The sequence below is a fragment of the Leopardus geoffroyi genome, chromosome A3, assembly GCF_018350155.1.
Source record: "Leopardus geoffroyi isolate Oge1 chromosome A3, O.geoffroyi_Oge1_pat1.0, whole genome shotgun sequence".
Lineage (NCBI taxonomy): Eukaryota > Metazoa > Chordata > Mammalia > Carnivora > Felidae > Leopardus > Leopardus geoffroyi.
Genome location: NC_059336.1, coordinates 106,134,411 through 106,155,228, shown reverse-complemented (window position 1 = coordinate 106,155,228; position 20,818 = coordinate 106,134,411). Strand labels below are relative to the sequence as shown.

Below are 20,818 nucleotides of genomic sequence, written 5' to 3'. Positions count from 1 at the left end.
ACAGACTCTTAAAAACTGAGAACAAACTGAGGGTTGATGGGGGGTGGGAGGGAGGGGAGGGTGGGTGATGGGTATTGAGGAGGGCACCTTTTGGGATGAGCACTGGGTGTTGTATGAAAACCAATTTGACAATAAATTTCATATATTAAAAAAAAAGAGAGAAAAAAGCTCTTCAGGTGACTCAGATGCACAGGACCATTAAAAGGCAGTGATATAATCTGACATCAGTAGCATCCTGATGTGATACAACAAGAAGCATACGATGTCACCGATGAAGGATTCCCGCCACAAATGTCGAACCTGAATCCAGACGTGAGTAAACAATCTGATAAATCCAGTTGTGGGACATTCTATAACACAACAGCCCCAGACTCTTGAAAAAATCCACTATGAAAAAAAATTGAAGGCAATGAAGGTGGGCTATTCTACACTAAAAACACTATAAAGACATAACAACCAATACAAACCTTGATTAGCACTCAAATTTAAAACACACACACACACACACACACACACACACAAGACATTTTGGGGACAATTGGAGAAACTTGAAACTTGGAATATAGAATATAAGTTAGGTGTAGTATGAAATTGTTAAATTTTTTTATTGTGATGAGAATGTCACGACTGTGTAAGAGATTCCTCACTTCTACAAAATGCCTGCTAAATATTTGAGAGTAAAGTGCTATGATTTCTGCAGCTTTCTTTCAAATGGCTCAGCACACAAAAAACATTGGAGCAGGATTTGAAGAAAGTGTGGCAAAACGGTAACAACTGGCAAATCTAGTGACGAATACATGGGTATTCATTCATTCTATCATTCTTTCAAACTTTCCACAGTTAACATATTTAAAAGAAAACAAAAGATTTTTAATGTTGATATTGATTATCTATGAGATTACAGTTGGTTTTGAGTTTCTTGTCCCCACCTTCCACTCTTAGCTTTTCCAAAATTTTGGCAATTAAATATAAGGTCCTTGTAATTGGGCAAGGACTAGCAGATGTTCGTCCGTGGGATGAAAAATAAATTACACAGTGGCAGAAAGGCTGAATGTATCCCCTCCCGGCCTACAAGGAGCTCAATAACGTAGGAGCTCCTGGATCCCAAAACAGCACCTACCAGATGTCTCTTCTTCCAGCAGAAAAATGCCATAGCCGTGAGATGTTTGGAGGGCGGCAGCTGGACCCTCCAGGACCCTTTCAGCTGCAGGTGGCATGGCAGTGTGGCCACAAGACTCCCAGCCACCTGACAAGCGGCAAGCTCCTCTTCAAGGGTAGAAGTTCGTCTCCTCCTTGCCCCAAATGTGCTGAGGCTCCAGCCCCAAAAGCGGCTGCGCAATTTCAGATATCAGGGGCAGGAGTGAGTTGTTTTGGTAGATGTCCCCAGCCAAAACACCTCATCTTTTCCAGGAAAATTTGTTGCAATGTGGCGATGACACCCACCAGGGGGCAGCAGACTCTCATGAAAAGCAACTTTCCTTCAAGGGAAGGAATGGACTGAACCCTCAGAGCCCCTTGTGGGTCTCAGACATCCTGCAGAGGATTTAGGTGGTTGAGGAAACATGGGTCAGAGTATAATAATTCTTTTTTTTTTCAGAGTATAATAATTCTTCATATCTGTTAGGGCTTCATGAATGTCGAACTTTCCCATACATCACTTTCTCGGAACCATACAGCAGTCCAGAGGCAACGGAGCTTTAACATCTCTATGTAACAGATGAGAAAACAAAGCTCAGAAAGTTAAGTTTAGATGACCAGTCCAAGATCAGAGAGCTGGTAATTTATCAGATCGGGGACTTGGGGGCGGACCACCCGACTCCACCTTCAATGCTGTTTCTCTCACGTCTACCTACAATCATCACTGTGGTGATTTCTCGATTGCTCACCACACATGCATTTCCTCCCTTAATCTCCACAACAAACAAGGCATGCTGTCTAACTGGAACAAGGAAAGTGAGATGGAGGAAATGAAGGGACTCACGCAATTAACAAAGAGGGAGGCTAGGATTTGAACTTGGGTTTGGCTGACGCACTAACACCTACCGCTTCCCTCCGGCCACTTACAGTCCACAACCATTTGTTGAGCAGCAGCGTGGTAAGTGCAATTCTATGCTAGTCACTGGTGATGCAAGGTCCTGGCCCTCAAGCAGCATCCCATCTAGGAAAACCTAAGATGAAGGTGCCAATACTGGGTTCCACAGGAAACCCACCAAAGTGAGTGCTACTACGCCCATTTTACAGTTGAGGCATCAGGGCCTGGAGAGAGTAATGAGTTTGCCTGAGGCTACAAGAGTAGGCAACGGATCAGGGATTTGCGCTCTGACCATTTGCTACACCTGCAACTTTCTTATACCTCTCAGCACCGAGTTTTCTGAGCCAAAATATCAGAAGTAGGAAATGTCCCAAAACATGTAGGAAATTCAGTTGCATCCCTTCTGATCTCTGTGGCTCAGGCAGCAGCCCAGATTCCCGCCAGGCAAGGCCCTTCTCACCCACAGAGCCCCTTCCCCTTCCCATCACCAAATCAGGCTTTTCTCCTTCCAAGATGGACATGGACGAGAAAAATAAAGGCAGACTTTTTGCATAGGGAGGATCCTTGATGAACAGCTGCTGTGGGGAATCAAATGGGCTTCTCCATGACTCTCTCCTGTCAGCACGCCTACCATCAAGAGGCACAGAGGAAGGGCAGCACCTGGCATCAGATTATGGGGCCAAGGGCATACAGGTGTTTTCTTACGTGTGCCTGGGAGTTCCCTTACCCAAGTAGGGCCCTCTCTCTAGGTATCCCTTTTGTTCTTCCAGCAGATTCCAGTCATCAGTCTGCTGGGAAACTCCCCCATCCTCATGGCTGCCATTTCCTACTGAGTATACCTGGAGAGTCTCTATGTATGTCCCCTCAAGGCTCTCACTAGAATATGTCCCCTGGCGTCCTGCCCCCTAAAGCAAGCTCATATGCCTGCTACAAGAACAAAGGTGTAGTGTTTGAAAAGAATCTTGGATTTGAAAATCTGAGTTTAAAGATACGGATATAAAACTGAGTTTTAGCGCTCGCTAATGGAGGACGAGGACAAATCCCATGACTTCTCTAGGCTGGGCATCATTTTTCTGTCCTTACCATAGGAATGATGGCTTTAGGGGTACAGTGGCGTTAAACAAATTAATGTATAATAGAAGGCACTTTGCAAACTGTTAGTTGTCGCACAAACATTAGCTTGGCTTACTGCTTAATATAAAGAGGGAAAGAGAAAGATTTAAAGTGTAAATAAAGTACAAATATTCGGGAAATCACCAAGGATGCACTCCTGACATCAAAAGAAATAATAATGCAGCTAAATTGAGCCTGTACCCTCACATTCTTCCTCTCTCTTCCATTGAAGTTGACTTATCATTCCCCCTGTGTCCCTTCCCACCCTAAGTATTTGCAAACAATGCAACTGATACATAGTAATTCATGGGTTAAAGTGAACTTAAGGATAATTAGGAAATATCTTGAATGGAGTGAAAATAAAAAGCTAGCTTCTCAGAATTTGCAGGTTGCAGCTAAGGTAATGCTTAGAGGGAAATTTAAAGCATTTAAAACATATTAGAAAAGGGGTGCCTGAGTGGCTCAGTCAGTCAAGCAACCGACCTCGGCTCAGGTCATGATCTCATAGTTTGTGAGTTCGAGTACTGCATCTGCTCTGTGCTGACAGCTCAGAGCCTGGAGCCTGCTTCGGATTCTGTTTCCCTCTCTCTCTGCCCATCCCCAGCTCACACTCTGTCTCTCTCTTTCAAAATAAACATTAAAAAAAAAAAAAAAAAAAAAAAGGCTGCTCTTTAAAAAAGAAAGAAAAAAAGAAAATAGGAGTCTCAAATCAATTATCTAAGCTTCCACCTTACGAAACTAGTAAATAAAGAGAATATTGAAACCCAAAGCAAGAAGGAAGTAGCAAAAATAAGAACAGAATCTAAAGAGACTGAAAATAGACAAATAGAAAAAAAAATTGATAAACAAAAGCTGATTCTTTGAGAACATCAACAAAATCGAAAAATGGCTAGCCACACTGATCAAGATAGATGAAAAGGACCATTGTCAAAAATGAAAGAGGAAATGTCATTGCAGCACTACAACATTAAAAGGATCATAAGGAAATACTCTGAATAATTTTATGCCCATAAATTCAACAACTTAGATGAAATGGACCAATTCCTTGAAAAACATAAACTACTTACACTTAATAAAAAAATAATGGATGGCCTGAATAATCCTATTTCTAGTAAAGAAATTGAATTTTTAGTTTAAAAGCTTCTATCAAAGCACTCTCTGGGATCAAATAGTTTGACTGATTGATGACACCAAACATTTAAGGAAAAAAATAATGCCAATTCTACACAAGCTCTTTAAGAGAAAATAAGAAAATGGAACAATTGCCAACTCATCTTGTGGGTCTCCAATACCCAAATCACACAAAGATGGTAAGTACAAAAAAGAAAGCTACAGATCAATATTTCTTATAAATGTATACATAAAAATTCTCCAAAAATTTTAGAAGGGGAATAATACATCATGACCAAGAGAGGTTTATCCCAGGAGTGTGGGGCTGGTTCAACATTCAAAAATCTATCCACATAGTTCACCACATCAACAGATTAAAGAAGAAAAATATCATCAGAAAAGTCATTGGACAAAACTCAACATTCATTCTGATAAAACCTCTCAGCAGAGTAGGAATAGAATGGGACTTTCATTTTTTTTTTTTTAATTTTTTGTAATGTTTATTTATTTTGAGAGAGAGAGAGAGAGAGACAGAGCGTGAGTGGGGAGGGACAGAGAGAGAGAGGGAGACACAGAAGCTGAAGCAGGCTTTAAGCTCTGCACTGTCAGCACAGAGCCTGATCTGGGGTTGGAACTTATGGACCGTGAGATCATGACCCAAGCCGAAGTCGGTTGCTCAACTGACTGAGCCACCCAGGTGCCCCAGAATGGAATTTTCTTTCTTTTTTTTTTTTTTTAACATTTATTTATTATTGAGAGACAGAGCATGAGCATGGGAGGGGCAGAGAGAAGGGGAAACACAGAATCCGAAGCAGGCTCCAGGCTCTGAGCTGTCAGCACAGAGCCCAATGCGGGGCTCCAACTCACAAACCATGAGACCATGACCTGAACCGAAGTCAGATGCCAAACCGACTGAGCTACCCAGGCACCCCAGAATGGAACTTTCTTAACCGGCTAAAGGGCATTCACAAAAAATCCTACACCTAGTGTCATACTTAATCATACTGAAGGTGAATGCTGTCTCCTTAAGATCAGGAGAGTATGACGGGGATGACCACTCTCAACACTCCTATTCAGTGCTCTATCAGAAGTCCTTGTTTCTACAATAGGGCAAGTAAAAGAAATAAAAGGCATACAGATTAGAAAGATGAAAATACAAGTCCTTCTATTCACAGATGACACGATCATCTACATAGAAAATTCCACACAATCTACTAAAATACTCCTAGAGCTGGTAAATGAGTTTAGCTAGGTCCCAGGTTACACAATCAATATGCTTCCATATATCAGCAATGAACACTTAAACATTAAAATTTTTTAAAATACCATTTCCGATAACAGAATACGTGGGTACAAGTCTAACAAAATGTGTGCCATCCCCATATCCTGAAAACAATAAAAGACAAGGGGTATCAAGTAAGACCCGGTATACATGAAGACACAAGAGGTATACAGTGTTCACGAGTTGGAAGACAACATTCTTAAGATGTTAATTCTTCTCACGTTGATCTACGGAGTCAACACAATCCCACGCAAAGGATCTATGTCCAGGATACGTTAAAAAAAACAAACTCTTAAAACTCAGCAATAAAAAACCAAACAACCCAATTAAAAATTGGGCCAGGCCTTGAACAGACATTTCGCTAAAAATACGTGGGTGTCAAGTAATCACACAAAAAGATCCTCAACAAGTAAATGCAAATTAAAACCACAATGACATGCTACTAGAGACTTACCAGAATTAAAATTGAAAAAAGAAAAAAACACATTGCTGGTGGGAATGCAAAATAGTACAGCCACTTTGGAAAGCAATTTGGTAGTTTCTGAAATACATGTTTTTCATATAAAGCAACAATCCTCTTCTTAGTATTCAACCAAGAGGAATGAAAAACTATGTCTACAGAGGCTAACTCTTAACAATCCAAACTGAGAACAACCCTGATGTTCTGTAGCGAGTGGATCAGCAAACTGTGGCACATCGTATGATCAAATACACCTTGGTAATACAAAGAAATGAATAATTAGTACACACTACAGCATGATGAATCCCCAGCGCACTGTGTTAAATGAAAGAAGTCAGACATGAAAGGACACGTACTGTACGAGCCCATTTGTATGACATTCTGGAAAAGGCAAAACTATAGTGACTTGCAACAGATCAGTAGTTGTGGGGGGGGTGGGGAGAGGGGGGAGGAGTTTAGCAGAAGGGTTATCTACAGATGGGCAAAGGAAGGAAAGGGGAGGCAGTGATGGGGCACGCTCTGTATTTTTATTGTGGTGGGGATTGCATGACTCTATGCATTTAACAAAACTCTTAAAACCGCACACTAAAATAATTAATTTTACTCTGTACAATTATAAAATAATTTTTAATTACATTAGCAACCTAGTGTTTAACAGACAAATTTTTTGTCATTCTTTTTTCTGCTTGAACTTGTATTTCCATTACTTCTCCCACAGGATTTTGCCCCTAATGGAATATTTTTATAGTTGAAAGTCTTACTCATCACCATTTCATACTTCTCACACCAAATATGCAACTTAAATTTAATTCTTTAAAAAAATTTCTTGGGGTGCCTGGGTGGCTCAGTCAGTTAAGCATCCAGCTTCGACTCAGGTCATGATATCACGGTTCATGAGTTCAAGCCCCACATCAGTCTCTCTGATGTCAGCACAAGAGCCCGCTTCAGATCTTCTGTCCCTCTCTCTTTGGCCCTCCCCTGCTGGTTCTCTTTCTCTCTCTCTCTCTCTCTCTCTCTCTAAAAAATAAATCAATAAACTTAAAAAAAAATTCTTGTGACCCTAAGTAAGGCTAAATGGTAAAAATATTTCTCAAGTGAACTGTCACTGTATTATTATTTAGTACACAATTGATCAAAACATTAAACATAAAAACATTTACGTAAACATAAACACATTCACATAAAAAGTAAAATGTCATTAGAAATGCATTTCTTTTTTTTTAAGTTTATTTCAGCAATCTCTATGCCCAAAGTGGGGCTCGAACTCACAACCCTGAGATCAAGAGTCACATGCTCTTTTGACTGAGCCAGCCAGGCCCTTGCCCCCAAATAAAAAGAAATGCATGTCTTAAGAACTAGTCTTAATTTTCCAATTAATTCATGTGCCCATTGCCAGAAAGATAGAATTTTGGAACAATTCTGTTCTGTTTTTCATTGTAATAGTAGTAAGCATTAAGAAACTTGTCTGTAGGAGGGGTGGCTAGAAGTAGGAATTTTGTTATTAGGAATGTTACTTCTTCCAACTACTCCTGAGTTACATGCCAAGGATCACAGTGGTATTCTTCCAAAGCATTTTTTTAAGTTTATTTATTTATTTTTGATAGAGAGACAGAGATAGCAAATGGGGGAGGGCCAGAGAGAGAGAATTCCAAGCTGGCTCTGCACTGTCAGCACAGAGCCTGATGCGGGGCTCAATCTCACAAACCGTGAGATCACGACCTGAGCCAAAACCAAGAGTCAGAGACTCAGCCGACTGAGCCACCCAGGCACCCCATCTTCCAAAGCATTTTTAATGAGCAATAGGTGACAGACAACTCAAACGTTTTCTTCAAAGTAGTTGAAAGTAACGAATTAGAAAGCTGCCATCTTGCAATAGCATTTGTTTGTTTTTTTCTGAAAAGTATAGCAAAAATGCTTTTCCAAGACTTGTCAAGTGACTAACAAGTATACCTTTTACTCAGTCACTTAGAACCACCTGTTTAAACCAATATACTAAAAAAGGTTTAGGAAAAATGGAACTCGTGATAATCTGAATATATTTTTACCCATGCAATAGTTTCTGATAAAAGAATTTAATATCATTGTGTTTCTTTTATGTTTATGCTAAAACTTTGGACCCTAGATGAGCTCATTCTATTTATGGGAAATAACAACCAAATCAATATTAAAGTGATATAAACCTGTATAATTAATTATCCCTGGCTTTAAAAGTTATAAAATAACAGGGCGCCTGGCTGGCTCAGTTGGAAGAGCATGTGACTCCTGACCTCAGGGTTGTGATTTCAAGCCCCACGTTGGGTATAGATATTACTTTAATAAATATGTAAAAACTTGTTTAAAATTTTTAAAAATGAAAGTTGGAGAACAAGATGATTAATCAATGTACTGTTTCTGTTTCCTTAATTTGTTTTTTTTTAAACTTTTTTTTAATGTTTATTTATTTTTGAGACAGAGAGACAGAGCATGAACGGGGGAGGTCAGAGAGAGAGGGAGACACAGAATCCGAAGCAGGCTCCAGGCTCCAAGCTGTCAGCACAGAGCCCGACGCGGGGCTCGAACTCACGGACGTGAGATCATGCCCTGAGCCGAAATCGGCCGCTTAACCGACTGAGCCACCCAGGTGCCCCTCTGTTTCCTTAATTTGTAATAGCAGAAAGTAATGAGTAGCAAAAATTGCAAGTTTTTTTACGAAGCAAGAAGTATGATCAAAATAATAATATTCTTTCAGTGTGTGCATGCGTTCTCAAACTCTGGTGTTCAGGTTTTGGGAAAAAATAAATAAAATTCCACATTTAAAAAGCAGAAATAACTTATTAAACATTGTAATCAAACTTTTCCTATCTATTCAGTGACAGAGAAAGATATATACTACTAAAGAAAACAAACTAATCAGTTCATCATATAACTTTGTATTTTTATTAGTAGGTAACAGAAAATATTAAATATTTAATAAGATGAAGTAAGATAAGCAATAGATTTAATCAATCCATGATTTGATTTGATTTGATAATATGCATTTAAGTCTTTTATTGACCCAGAGCAATTGAAAATAAATCACACATGTTTTATCCATATATTTGTTAAATGTATCTTGAATAACTTGGTAATCTCAAAAAAGATGAAAAGAATCAGCATCACTAATTGGTTCCACTAGTTAAATGTGCATTTTTTGTAGCTAATGAGGCACCCTAGAATGAGTGTGAGAATAGTTGAAAGGAACTGCTTATGTTAAACCTTCGAAAATAGCCATTTTAGAATTCAGGATTTCTTTCATGCTCTCTTTGCTTCTTTCTTCTGGAATTTTCCTCCAAGAGGGATTCATTAGTCTGGGGACAGAAGAAGCAAGATCGATGATTAAAGTAATGTTGCCTTCACTCCAACTTCCTCACTGTGCAATATATTAGGATTCAAAACATCACCAAATGGGCCAAAAATACCCTTGTCTAACACTGTGTTTTACCTTTAAGAGAAATGTGTTTAAGATACAAAACCAGAAGGCAGGTTTATGGTTCTTTGATTAATCATTAAAGGAGCTCCCTGGAACTGATGTTTCAAAGAATCCCTTTATTTGGTGCCTCTGAGGTTACATCACAGGGAGATTTGAAAGAGCAAGGAGTCACCATTTGCCTGTGGAAAGCATGGAAGGTGATTGTGGGAGAGGAGAAACAGCTTGAAGCTACTGGGAGAATGGTTCAATCACCTGCTTTTTAGCAGGGAAGCCAGGAAAAATACATATGGAAGTTAAGGATCTGGAACTGGATTCCTTTCCCATTCCATTGGAGCTCTTGGAAAGCGCTCCTAAAACCCCAATTTGAACATGCTTTAAGATATTGCTCAGAAAATGCATCCAGGCTCTGTTAAAAAGTGGTTCCAGAACAAAAAGCAGTCAGCCGGTCATCCTCTCAAAGCCTCCATTCCTGTTTCTCCCACTTGGCTGTGCCCAGAGGTCTGTTCCTGCTCTCAATACACCTGGGGTTCCCATCCTGCCCAATTCAAGAAGTTTGTAGGGATACAAACTCCTGGTCATCAACTGCAACAGCCCGGTGATGACCCCATGTCTTTCAAGACTCAGTTAAGACCCTTGTCATCTATCCTTCCTTCGTATATGGAAGTGTATCCTTCCTGTACTCCATATACACTTTTACTATAATATTTGTAACACTGTATTGATTTTGTTTACATATCTGTTCCCCTTATTCCTTTATCCTTATTCCCTAAACTTAGTTCCTAAAATATTATAGAAACAAAATAAATACCCGTCGAATGAATGAACCTGAGGCTCATTTGCTGGTTCTCCATTAATGACAGTCTCTTGTTCCAGCCCTGTCCAACCTGAGTATGACTCAGGCCTGACATAATGTAACCAAAATGTGGCCATAGTATATAACCTGGCTGCAAAGCTCATTCAACCTGTCAGGATGTTGTTTGCTAGCTAAGCTACTGATAACTCTTCTCAGCCCGGACTGCACATTAGAATCACCTGGAGAGCTTTTTTAAGAAATGTTGATGCTTATAAATAAACATTAAAAAAAATATTTTTTAAGGGGCGCCTGAGTGGCTCAGTCGCTTAAGCATCTGACTTCAGCTCAGGTCATGATCTCGTGGTTCATGAATTTGAGCCCCACATTGGGCTCTGTGCTGACAGCTCAAAGCCTGGAGCCTGCTTCATGGATTCTGTGTGTGTCTCTCTCTCTCCCCCTCCCCTGCTCTCTCTTTCTCTCTCTCAAAAATAAATAAATATTTTTTAAAATTTTAAATGCTGATGCCTAGGTCTCAACCAAGACCGCTAAATCAGAAGCTCTTGACAGTGGGGCCTGGGCATAGGCATTTTTAATGCTTCCCAGATTATTTTCATAGGCAACCAAGTTTGAGAACTGCTAACCTAGCAGACAGGAGTGCTGGGTTGACACTACCTTCAGATGTGAAGAATTCTCAGTTTAACCCCAAATTCATTTCCTAATCTTCCCTCCAGGTGTGGGCTCCCAAGCCTTTTCCTCCAAGCCACGTGCCCATTCATCTGGAAGTCAGCCCAGCATTCAAGCCCACCCAAGATACCATATGTCTAAATATTTAAAAGTTATAAATCAAGCTAAAAACTAATAAATATAGCATGTCCTATCCTCCTTTCTTGACAAATAAGACATTTGTAGCATCAAAATTGAAAAATGTGCTCAAAGCTCTGGTTTTTAATGACTAAAAGTTGGCAAAACATCACAGACAACTGATGGTACATGTCTGGCTGCATATCTTGATGAACTGATCACATTCAGGTGGATAATACAGTAAAGACACCTCATAATTATTTATCATAAATTTAATCCATAAAAATCTATATTTCTTGTCCTTCATTTCAACAAATAGTTAATTATGTAACTATAATCAAAATTGTTCACGGTGATGCCAAATTTGGCTATTTCAATTTAGGGAAACATCCTGTTAAGGTAGTAACCATCGAAATCACCAGTGAAATTCTTTTTTTTTTTTTTAATTTTTTTTTAATGTTTATTTTTGAGACAGAGAGAGACAGAGCATGAATGGGGGAGGGGCAGAGAGAGAGGGAGACACAATCGGAAGCAGGCTCCAGGCTCTGAGCCATCAGCCCAGAGCCTGACGTGGGGCTCGAACTCACGAACCGTGAGATCGTGACCTGAGCTGAAGTCGGACGCTCAACCGACTGAGCCACCCAGGCGCCCCCCCGGTGAAATTCTTAAGGCAATACTTGGCTTGGAAACAAACCATGGATTTTACATACCAAGCTGAAAATTGTAATGAGGTCACATATAGTAAATTAGTGTTGTCATATATGGTAAATTAGCTGGAAACACAAAATATTTTAATTATATAACTTGCTATCACTTATATAGTGACTTTTAGTTTCCCTTAAAACAATATCTGGATCTATGCACTATTTCATAAATTCATCGTCTTGAAAATTTTTCTGGAATGGTTTATTATAAAGAAAACTGAGAAAAGAGAAATATTTTGATATCTTTGTTCAAATTTGCCTCTAAACAAGATGATACATTAGTATAGAGTGGCCAGAAAACAGTCTATAGAAACCAGGTTTCAGATTATACATATGCAAATCTTCATAGTGATGCAAACATTTTTGTTCCATTATTCAAATTTCCTTGTATTTTACTGGAATTATACTTTTGCTGGATATTTATCACACAGTTTTTTTTTCTATTTCACCATAAAAATTTTCTCTAAATTTTTAAATACGTTTTTAGAATCCCTTTCAGGGGTGCCTGGGTGGCGCAGTCGGTTAAGCGTCCGACTTCAGCCAGGTCACGATCTCGCGGTCCGGGAGTTCGAGCCCCGCGTCGGGCTCTGGGCTGATGGCTCAGAGCCTGGAGCCTGTTTCCGATTCTGTGTCTCCCTCTCTCTCTGCCCCTCCCCCGTTCATGCTCTGTCTCTCTCTGTCCCAAAAATAAATAAACGTTGAAAAAAAAAAAAAATAGAATCCCTTTCAAAGTGAAATAACCACTGAAAAGAGTTCAGGGACTTGGTCATTTTGTTTCCGTTTTTGTAAACCTTTGCTAACATCATTTATAGTAAGCAACAAAGATCAAGATTTGCTCTTTATGGGGCGCCTGGGTGGCTCAGTCGGTTAAGCGTCCGACTTCAGCTCAGGTCACGATCTCACAGTCCGTGAGTTCGAGCCCCGCGTCGGGCTCTGGGCTGATGGCTCAGAGCCTGGAGCCTGCTTCCAGTTCTGTGTCTCCCTCTCTCTCTGCCCCTCCCCCGTTCATGCTCTGTCTCTCTCTGTCTCAAAAATAAATAAACATTAAAAAAATTAAAAAAAAAAAGATTTGCTCTTTATTTGAGGATCTCTGGTTTTTTTCTTACCTGTATTAATATTTCATAACTTGCCAAAATTAAATCTAATTGCCTTAACAGCATTTCATTGCAATTCCCATGCTCTAGCTGAGGGTTTGTAAAATCAGATTTGGTATGTTTTTCATCAAGACGTCCCACCTTCAGGCAGTAATAATACAATATATTTAAAACAATGCATATAATCTTTGGGTTGTTCCAAAGATTATAGCATATAGCTATATGCTATATAGCATATAGCTTCACCATGACTGAAGCTATATGTGTCCTTGTTAAAATTAAAACTACTGTTCACAAAATGCACCTATATTTTCAGCTAAATTTCTGAATTGTACACCTTTTTATTTTTTTTTAATGTTTATTTTATATTTGAAAGAGAGAGAGACAGAGACAGAGACAGAGTGAGAGCAAGGGTGGGGCAGAGAGAGGGAGACACAGAATCCACAGCAGGCTCCAGGCTCTGAGCTGTCAACACAGAGCCCGACTCAGGGCTTGAACTCATGAACCGTGAGATCATAACCTGAGCTGAAGTTGGACGCTTAACCAACTGAGCCACCCAGGCACCCCTACACCTTTTGCTTCAACATCATGTTAGCATTATGATCATAGGCTTACCCTTAACAGTCTTTTAAATCAGTAGCAGAGAGAGAGAGAGAGAAAGAGAATACCAAGCAGGCTTCCAGTGCAGAGTCCGAGTTGGGGCTCAAAACTATAAACCGTGAGATAATGACCTAAGCCAAAACCAAGAATTGGACACTTAACTGACTGAGCCACCCAGGCACCCTGAAAAACTATATAAAATTTTAAATAATGGTAACATTTTAATTTGATTTTCTGAAAAAGTAATTTGATCCTATTTAGCATATTTACAAAAATAAAGCATCCTTTAGATTTAAATTACAGGAAAGCATTGCAATTCTAGCATTCAAAGTCTGCTTGAGGGGCGCCTGGGTGGCTCAGTCAGTTGAGTGTCCGACTTCGGCTCAGGTCATGATCTCACGGTTTGTGAGTTCGAGCCCCGCGTCGGGCTCTGGGCTGACAGCTCAGAGCCTGGAGCCTGCTTCGGATTCTGTGTCTCCCTCTCTCTCTGCACCTCCCCTGCTCGTGCTCTGTCTCTCTCTGTCTCTCAAAAAATAAATAAATGTTAAAAAAAAGAAAAAGTCTGCTTGCTAATGTAAAGAATGGGCCACCTGAAAACCCTACCTATTTCCAGCCTGATGCTCTCTACCCTTTGGAGAATATTCACTCTTCGGTATTGGTCAAGATAGTGTCATTGCACCAAGGATTTCCTTAGGCATTCCTACCTGATGGCACCAGCCCAAGCAACACACACAGACTGACACCGGACAAGATAACAATGTGGAAGCTCCTCAAGCCAGAAGCGGTATAGCAGAGGGGTTAATTGCTGGAAATCTGTAGCGATATAACCTGGGTTGACATTTCAGCTCTGACACTTACAAGCTGTGTGACCTGAAGTCAGGTTACTTATCCTTTCTGAAATTTCATATTCCCTTCTGTAGTATGGGAATAATAATACCTACATCACAGCATTCTCATAGGCCATATATGCAATGACATATGCAAAGTACCTGCCACACAGTAAACGCTCCATAGCTATTCTTTTCATTATGTGTTTAGCATTTGGTTACATGTTTAGGAAGAACCATATTTTACATTAATAAAAAGATAACTCCTTTCTTTAGCCTTAAGATATGATGTATATCAATAACAGGTAATTCCAAACCAAAGAATTTATTGGGGGAGCATAATAAAGCATTTGAAATTTGCACAATAAAGTCAATCATGTATACCTAGCAAATGTATTGGGCCAACTTGTCTCAGAATTAGAGCAACTGTAAAAGTCAGCATCGGAGCACCTGGGTGGCTCAGTTGATTGAGTGTCTGACTCTTGGTTTCAGTTCAGGTCATGATCCCAGGGTCTTGGGATCAAGACCTGCCTTGGGCTTGTCACTGAGCATCGAGCCTGCTTAAGATTCTCTCTCTCTCTCTCTCTCTCTCTCTCCCTCTGTCCCTCTCTCCTATGCACACACACTCTCTTGCTCTCTAAAATAATAGTAATAATAAAGTCAGCATCAAGCAGCTGTTCATGCTAGACTCAGGGTTAAAAGTACCATGCAAATAGGGGCTCCTGGGTGGCTCAATTGGTTGGGCATCTGACCGGACTTCGGCTCAGATCATGATCTTACGGTTCATGAGTTCAAGTCCCATGTTGGGCTCTGTGCTGGCAGCTCAGAGCCTGGAGCCTGCTTCGGATTCTGGGACTCCCTCTCAATCTCTGCCTCTCCCCTGCTCACACTCTGTCTCTCAAAAGATAAATATTTTTAAAAAAAACTTTTTAAGTACCATGCAAATAAAATATTACATTTGCATGTATAGGAGCCTAAGTGTGATACTGTGATTTATAATAAGAACTATATATTTGCTCTTTGTCCCAGTTCCTGGCACAGAGATCTTAAAACCCTTGGAATTTCCTAAGTGATAAGGGCAATAAAAGTGTGTTGATATTAATATAACAAACCCCTTTCAGTCACACCAGAGTTTATATTAATGAAGTGACTTTTAAAAAGCACCTAAAGGGGGCACTTGGATGGCTCAGTCGGTTGAGCATCCGACCTGACTTCGGCTCAGGTCATGATCTCATGGTTCCTGGGTTCAAGCCCTTTATTGGGCTCTGTGCTGACAGCTCAGAGCCTGGAGCCTGCTTCTGATTCTGTGTCTCCCTCTCTCTCTGCCCCTCCCCCACTCACACTCTATCTCTCTCTCAAAAATAAATACACATTAAAAAACATAAAAATAAAATAAAAAATAAATAAAAAGCACTGAAGGGAACCAACCATGTGATTGGACCTTTCAGTCCCACCTCCTAACTTCTGGGGAGGAGGAAAGGGGCTAGAGATTGAGTTCAATCACCAATGGCTAATCGTTCCATCAACCTCACCTGTGTAATGAGGCCCCCCCCCCCCATAAAAACTCAAAAGGACAGGATTTGGAGGGCTTCCGGGTTGGTGACCATGTGGTAGTTCTGGCATTCTGGCCCAGAGGGTGTAGAAGCTCTGGGCCCCCTCCCACATACCTCGCCCTGTGCATCTCTTCCAACTGGCTGTTCCCGAGTTATATCCTTCTATAATAAGCCACAGCTCTAGGAAGTAAAATGCTTCTCTGGGCTCTATGAGCCACTCCAGGGAATTCATCAAACCCAAGGAAAGGTCATTGGAATCTATATCTATAGCCAGTAGGTCAGAAGCAGAGATGACAACCTGTCACAACCTGCAACTGTTGTCAAGTGGGAGAGGGGAATAGTCCGTAGGACTGAGCCCTTAACTTGTGGGATCTCCCACTGTCTCCAGGTAGATAGGGTCAGAATTGAGTTGAATGGTAGAATACCCAACTGGCCTTGGAGAATTGGTGGTGTGGGTGAAAAAATCCACACATTGGAGTTGGGAACAGAATTATACTGGGGAAAGTGGCACCATATTTCTGATGTGGTCCACCAATGTCTGGATGCCCACTATGGACTGGCACTCAACCTAGCCCAGATGCCAGACCCTTACCCCGCCCTTGCACCTGGTTTGTCTTATGGTCCCTACCATCTGTAGCCACTGTCCACAACCCTGTTGTTGGCATGGATTACGTCAGCATCCTCCAACAGGCCATGCCCTTCTGGGACCCATCACTAAACCACTGTTTCTAGTGCCTCCCATCTGGGTGTGGTGTGGTTGGTTGTTGGTTTTTCCAGACCCACTCTGAAACCACTGAGAACATATCCTTACGGCTCTGCCATATCAAAATACCTCAAACTTGCCTCCATGAAAAGGGAGCCTTGTTCCCTCAGCAAGTCATGTGTCCCAGAGCTGAGATCTGCCTCCACAAGGCACCAAATAGATTAGTCTCATCCATTCAGTGAAACAAAAACCAGTCAAACCAGTTGTTAGGCATCATGTGGGCCAAGTACAAATAAACTAGAAAACAGATGGTGAGCAGAAGAAAGGGAATCTGCACATTTGCGTAAGCCATGGGTCCTGGTCTATGCCTATCATCTGTGAGAGGCCCCAGGGCAGGTTAAAGGTTGTGGGCAGTCTGACCAGTTTCCCCCCTCAAGGTTGTCATGGTTTTCAGCTGAAGAACTCCTTCAATGGGGCACCTGGGTGGCTCAGTTGGTTACGCATCTGATTTCGGCTCAGATCATGATCTTGAGGTTCATGAGTTCGAGCCCTGCGTCGGGCTCTGTGCTGACAGCTCAGAGACTAGAGCTGCTTCAGATTCTGTGTCTCCCTTTTGCTCTCTGCCCCTCCCCCACTCACACTCTGTCTCTCTCTCTCTCAAAAATAAATAAATAAATAAATAAACAAACAAACAAACATTTAAAGAAAAAAGAAGCCCTTCAAAATCATGACAATGCTCATAGGGTAAGAAAAGATTCTCTCTGTGTGATCACGTAAGAAACAATGGTCAAGTTCTCCATTTTTGTCTGAGATTTAACTGTAAGGATATTTTTGTTTGATATTTTATGATAAAAGGATACTAGATTAAAAAAAACAACAAAAAGCATGTTTTCTGATATGCTAATATGCAAACCCTGAGCAGCCAGGAGCATTATCTCAGACAAACTTTCCCCCCACCTTTTAACTACTGAAAAGGAGTCCTAATTCCTATGGTCTTATCATCCATCAGTGGCCTTTGACCTTTGTCTCCTTTCTCCTTCTTTCTGCTTCTGCCACTTGGTACCAGACATCGCTCCTCCAAATGATAGATGTGGTTGATAAATTTTCATGTTGTTTCTTTGAAAAATAATTATGTTTCCCTTTAGTGTGTGTGTGTGTGTGTGTGTGTGTGAAGATTTGAGTACAACTTATCAATATTTCCTACTGAATGGCCATTCCTGTGTACTGTTTTTTTAATAGTTATCTTATTCCAAGAGTAAATACTATCCCTAATCATAAACTTACCTTACACTCAATTTATTCCTCCCATTTTTATATTACAGGATTTTGAACAAGTGACTAGTAATTTTCCTCCTCAAAAAAATTGAGTATTGGGGCGCCTGGGTGGCTCAGTCGGTTAAGCGTCCAACTTCAGCTCAGGTCACGATCTCGCAGTCCGTGAGTTCGAGCCCTGCATCGGGCTCTGGGCTGATGGCTCAGAGCCTGGAGCCTGCTTCCAACTGTGTGTCTCCCTCTCTTTCTGCCCCTCCCCCATTCATGCTCTGTCTCTGTCTCAAAAATAAATAAACGTTAAAAAAAATTGAGTATTGTCTTCTAAATCTCTATATTCTAAACCTGCATCCAAATACCCGCAATGAACATTATATATATTCCCTCTCTCATTTCTGAGTGTCTCTTTCATAAAGAAAATCTTGCCAGAAATACAAAGTAATATGACCACAATGTTTAAATCTACTGATTTTAAACTAGCATGAAATTCAAGCAGACTGTGCAGATTGGGCCTCAATCTTCTCATACTTACAGTGGTCAGATTCATTACAATCTAGAGATAGTCTCTAAGGTCCTTTCCCAATCAAACTTTCATTTCTTCTTAGTCACTCTCGCCGGACAAAGGCAGCAGGAATCTGCCTACCAGTGGGAAGAACTGGAGATCAGAGAGGTCACTGAACTAAGTGAGGGAAATAGAAATGTTCCAGAAAGGAAGCTGTCTGGCCCAGGGTGATAACCTGCTAGAGAAAGGAGCTGACCTCTGTCCGTCCACTCTTCACAGCCAGAAATACCACCACATGTGTACAAACCGCACACACACACACACACACACACACACACACACACACACACTAAGTACCCACACAGAGTTGGCTGTGACCCTTCCCCCTTAGTTTCCATTCTCGAGCCTGGATTTGGAACTTGCTGAATGAATAAGAAAACAGAAATGGGCTTTGTATGGGAGTCCCACAGGATCTCACCAGATGTCTTTTTTAGGCCCAGACCGGTTTTCCGCTGTGTGTGGGGTGGGAGAGCTGGGTGGCACCTAGGGATGGAGGCCTCAAAGAGGAAGGGACTAAGGAGGACAGAAACCAAGGAGGGGGAGTCAAGGTGGGGAGGACAGCACAGGGCAGAGAGCCAGAGATTACACCCAGGACCCCAGGGGCAGGAAGATCTGCTGGGTTTTGCTCTCGACTGGAGCGCCCTTTACCTAAATTCAGAGAGCCACCCTGAACCCAAAGGGAAGTCACTGCCTGGACTGGCCGAAGCTGACCGTGGCTGTGAAGGTGAGTAAGGGCTCTGTGTGCAGGGATAGAAGGAGCTAGTTGAGCCCCAGTCCGGCAGCCACAGCCACAGACATCCCACAAATGACCGTTTCAATGAGAGCTTTTTAACACTTGGGCTCTCAAACCTTAAGAAATCCTCCACCCTGCAATTTCTAAAAGTAGATCTCATTCGGGCATTTTATAGAAGGTCAAGAAGTTCTGCCACCTACCTCAGAGACATTCAGCTTTTCTTCTCTCCTCTTCCTTTTGAAATGATATCCAAACCCCAGTGGTTTCATCGCCTGGGAGAATGCTCTGCCACACGCAACATCTGTAAGCAGTTAATTTTCCGAATGGGAGACGGTCACCACAGATGCAGACCTTTTAAAAATAAACACCAGAAAAATATGACTCTGGCAAAAATGAAAGCCCAGAATCCATGTGAGTGGGTGGGAGGTAGCCGATGCCAGGACAGGATCCAGTCTGTATAGATCAAAGCCACATCCTAGCCTGCCTGGCTGCACAAAAGCAGAAGAATTGGAAGGAGAGAACTGCAGGGCAGAGAGGGGACTTTGGGGGGGTATTCCGGCCCTTGTGCAGATCAGGAAATTAAAGCCTGAGGCAGGAGGCAAGTGCTTATCTGCGTCAGGACTGGAACCCAGGCCAGGAGCTTTCTCTCTATTATAAGCCTCATTTAAAAAGAATTTTTTTTTTGGCGTTTATTTATTATTGAGAGGCAGAGAGAGACAGAGCCTGAGCATGGGCGGGGCATAGAGAGGAGGAGACACAGAATTCGAAGGAGGCTCCAGGCTCCGAGCTATCAGCACAGAGCCCAATGCAGGGCTCGAACTCACAACCCGTGAGATCATGACCTGAGCCAAAGTCAGACGGTTCACCGACTGAGCCACCCAGGCGCCCCTATAAGCCTCATTTTTATCTGAATATTTCAGCATTTTCTTTTTTTGGGAAAATAAAAGGTCTCTAACTTTGAACAACTGCCTTTAACCCCTACTTGGGGCCCATGTGAGATGTTGGAAAACTCTCGTTCTGGACTCCTAAGAGTGGGTGCTTTTGAATCTGGTGGTACCAAGGTAAAAAAAAAAAAAAAAAAAAAAAAAAAAGCCAGGTTGTTGTGACCAGTAACTGGTCAGGAGGAATTTGGGGCAGGGCAGGCTGGAGATCCAACTGTACGCACATCCTACCCCTCATCTTCCCCAACAGGAAGATCATGCCCCTGACCAAAGTAAAAGGTGGCACAGAGTAGATTCCCAACACGGAGACTGGCACAGGCGAGGCATCAGGACATCGCAGTTGTTTACGACTGGAGTTGAATGTAGGAAGTTTGAGAGACAAATGGCGCATTGAAAGAGATGTATTTGCCCCAGCCCCAGTAACGGCCGGCACAGTGCTAACTTGTCACGCTTTATCAGTGGCTAAAGCCATATTACTAGTTTATCCATCCATCTTGTCCCTACAGGATGGTTTTTGGCAGCAATGTTTCAAAAGACAAAAGTTGAGGGGCGCCTGGGTGGCTCAGTCGGTTAAGCGGCTGACTTCGGCTCAGGTCATGATCTCGCGGTCCGTGAGTTCGAGCCCCGCCTTGGGCTCTGTGCTGACAGCTCAGAGCCTGGAGCCTGTTTCAGATTCTGTGTCTCTCTCTCTCTGACCCTCCCCCGTTCATGCTCTGTCTCTCTCTGTCTCAAAAATAAATAAACGTTAAAAAAAAAAAAAGACAAAAGTTGAGTTCAAAAGAAAAAGTGGAGG

At 41.7% G+C, this 20,818-nt stretch overlaps 1 long non-coding RNA gene across 1 annotated transcript in view; it reads right to left on the bottom strand.

The window, feature by feature from the left end:
* Positions 1–8,732: 8,732 nt before the first annotated feature.
* Positions 8,733–20,818, bottom strand: part of LOC123581189 — a 94,785-nt gene continuing 82,699 nt past the window's right edge. The window contains exon 4 of the long non-coding RNA XR_006703652.1: positions 8,733–9,323. This is a non-coding gene — a long non-coding RNA (uncharacterized LOC123581189). The remainder of the gene's footprint in view (positions 9,324–20,818) is intronic.